Source organism: Ovis aries, chromosome 7 (genome assembly GCF_016772045.2).
Source record: "Ovis aries strain OAR_USU_Benz2616 breed Rambouillet chromosome 7, ARS-UI_Ramb_v3.0, whole genome shotgun sequence".
Classification (NCBI taxonomy): Eukaryota; Metazoa; Chordata; class Mammalia; order Artiodactyla; family Bovidae; genus Ovis; species Ovis aries.
Genome location: NC_056060.1, coordinates 79,265,749 through 79,269,436, shown reverse-complemented (window position 1 = coordinate 79,269,436; position 3,688 = coordinate 79,265,749).

The following is a 3,688-nucleotide window of genomic DNA, read 5'->3' as shown; positions in this document are numbered from 1 at the left end:
AAGGATCTGATGATACAGGCACTAATGAGGGCAAATGCTCTTTAGCATGAAGTCTTGATACATCCCTAAGGAATCTGAGATAGAAAGCCTTGATACCCCAGTATTTTGTGGATATTTCTCTGAGTATTTTTGGGTATTTCTCAGTATTTCTCTGAGCCAGGCCCTCTGGGGTTATTAAAGTACTTGGACTGAGAAATTGGTGTCTTTCCTTCATATAAAAGGCTGGTGGTCACTCCTCAAACGACAGAGCATTTGAGCATGCTGTCCTGTGAGCCCATAGCTAGGAGGATCACTCAGGTGGACAGGTTCTTTACCTCACGGGGCTCTGACAGCCCCTACCTGGCTACCTTCTGCACAGACATCTCCTACTTAGCTCTGATTCCTACCCTAGTCCACCCATGGAGATGCCGTCTCATCCTGCAAAGATGAGTTCACATGGTAAACATTTATATGACTGGCTGCCCTAGTAGCTGTCCAGCTGTTTATATCCCATTTTTAGTGTTTAACTTAATCCTCAAGACAAATGTAGAGCTTGATAAGTAATAACTTTTTACAAAACGAACTCCTAGAGTTTTGTGAACTTTTCTATACATATAGGTTATGCTTTAATAAAATGTATTCCCCAGAAATATTGAATACTGTTATTAAAACAATACTTCCTAAAAGAAGTCTAGGAAGTATCCCTGTACCTTAGTGGAGGCTTTGGACCCTGTGGCACCCGGGCTTCCCTGTGGCTCAGAGGTTAAAGCGTCTTTCTGGAATGCAGGAGACCCAGGTTTGATCCCTGGGTCAGGAAGATCCCCTGGAGAGGCTGAAGAAGCCCAGGGGCCAGAGTTGCCTGGAGAATCCTGTGGGAGGAGCCTGGTGGGCTATAGTCCATGGGGTCACAAAGAGTCGGGCACGACTGAGCGACTTCACTTTCGCTTTCACTTTGGACCCTGAGGCAGCCCGACCACCTGCGGATCAAGGAATCTGGTTAATCTTCCAGCACTTCTTGGTTCTCTTACGGGCTGTCCTTGTAGCTCTGAGAAATGCTGAAAGGTCTGATACAAATCTGAGGGCTGCTGTTTTTAATTTCTGTTTTAGCCTATCTCAAGAAATGTTTTAAAATACTAGAGTTGCTGAGACATTGGGGATGAGCTTAGTGTGGGCACAGTTTTACCTGACTTTGATCTCTGCCTCTTTTGTTTCTGTGAATTTGACACCTTGCTTGAGGGATGAAGAGTAAAGGAGATGGGAGCGCGGGAGCCTCCTTTGCTCACTAGTGTATAATTCCACGGACTTCCCTGGTGGCTCGGTGTTAAAGAAGCTGCCTGCAATGCAGGAGTCACAGGAGACACGAGTTTGATCCCTGGGTCAGGAAGATCCCCTGGAGGAGGAAATGGCAACCTACTCCAGTATTTTTGCCTGGAGAATCCCCATGGACAGAGGAACCTGGTGGGCGACCATCCCTGGGGTTGCAGAGAGTTGGACAGGACTGAAACAACTTAGCCTGGCGTGGCACATACAATTCCATCAGAGTTAAGGAATTGTTATGAACTTCCTTAGGTATGATAATGGCATTATGCTTTTTTTCTTAAAGTTGTTATCTTTTAGAGCATATAGGAAGTATTTACAGATAAAGTGATGAAATATCTATGATTTGTTCCAAAATAATCCAATGGAAGGATGTAGAAGAAATAAAGTTAAGTGAAGTCGCTCAGTCGTGTCCGACTCTTTGCGACCCCATGGACTGCAGCCTCGCAGGCTCCTCCGTCCATGGGATTTTCCAAGCAAGAATACTGGAGTGGGTTGCCATTTTCTTCTCCAGGGGATCTTCCCAACTCAGGGATTGAACCCAGGTCTCCCGCATTGCAGGCAGGTGCTTTACCCTCTAAGCCACCAGGGAAGCCCAGGAAGAAGAAATAAAGTTAGTCATAATCTAATAATTGTTGAGACTAGGAGATGGGCATTAATCTCTCTGCCTTTTTTTTTTTTTTTTTTTTTTTAATTTCTTTTTGGCGGCAATGGGTCTTTGTTCTATGTCCAAACTTTCTCTATTTGTGATGCATGGGCTCTAGGGCACACAGGCTTCAGTTTTTGGGGCACATGGGTTTAATCGCCCTGAGGCTTGTGGGATCTTCCTGGACCAGGAATCAAACCCATGTCCCCTGCATTGGCAGGCATATTCTTAACCACCAGGGAAGTTGCTCTTGGCTTTCATATGTGCCTGAAGTTTCCCATAATGGTAAGTTTAAAAGAAAATTGATAACGCAGTTACAATCCTGTCCTGACTACTGCTCTTGTGGGTAGAGGTAGCTGTAAGGCTGATCATTTGTGGTGCTGGCATCCAGCACTCTCTCCTCACCCCTCTGTAGAGCCTGGCCGTTTATTCTTGCATTCCACCTGCCCAGCTCCCTCCCTGCAACCTGAGCTCCCAAGAGGGCAAGCCAGTGCATTGGCATCCTCAAAGCAGGACACATTTGGATCACAGAGGAAGACTTTGCTCAGTACCTTGGGGCCACTGGAGCAGGAGGAGCTTACTGGGAAGCCTAGCTAGCTGTACTGTGTCAGGCTGGCATTCTCGAAAAACCAAGAGCAGCTTGGGATGTTTGGAGCCACTGAAGCTGTATTTCTGACACATGCTAATGAGCTTCGCTCAGGGGTGTAAACAGAGTCAGCACTTCCAACTAAATTCTGGTGGAATTTAATAACCTTTACTTAAACTATCTCCCTAGACTGCTTCTGGCTGGACATAGTATCAATCTAAGAAGGGGCATTTCCCACCCCTGACAGCTTTCCAATGCCAGTTTTTAAAGAGCTGCCAAGTACACCCAGCCTGAGTGTGGGTATTTGACACATTGACACATTGTTCCCGTTAGAGCAAAGCAAATGTGTTTTCTGAATACCCAATTTCAAACTTCTCAGCCCATTCCATAATCTCTCCCAAGCTGGTTGGGAGTAGACTGTCATACAGGGACCATGAAGAACTGTGCTGGGAGTCAGATGGACTCATTAGGCTGGCACTGGACCACTAATTTTTGTCATGCTAATTTCAGACCATTCCTAATCAAGGGCCACCAGCTCCCACAAGGCCGTTGTGGTCACTGTCTATTTGCCAAATTAGGTCTTTCTTTAGCCCCGTAAATAAGACTTTGAGTATGTGTAGCTGTATCCCTCAGTTACATGGCCAGAGCTAAGGCAGACAGTGACAGAGACATCCTCATGTAAACAGGTTAACATCTTTGTTCCCTAAGACTAGCCACTCCTCCTGAAAACACTTGCCAGTAATTCAAGACCAAACTCATCACCCTTCCGCTTGACTCCCTCCAAGGCAGCATTTCCTGTCTTGAATAGGGCTGCCAGCTAGCCAGTCATTCAAGCCTGAGACCTGAGTACCATTTACTTCTCCCTCTTTCTCATTTTCCATGTCCTGTCAGTCAGCAAGTCCTGCTTTTTCTATGTCTCTCTGCCTTCATGCATTCATTTCAGCTACTTTGTGCCAGACACAGGGTTAACCTCTGGGAGTACAATGATGAATAAGATAGTCCTATACGGTCCCTACCATCAGTGCTTATCTGTTCTCCTGTTTAGACCCTGATCACCCTTCCCAGCATCCCAGATCAGCCCCTCATCAGCTCCCACCAGATTTACTCCATTTCCTAACTGACTCGCCTGCCTCCCCATGTGACTGCATCAGTGAGTCAGC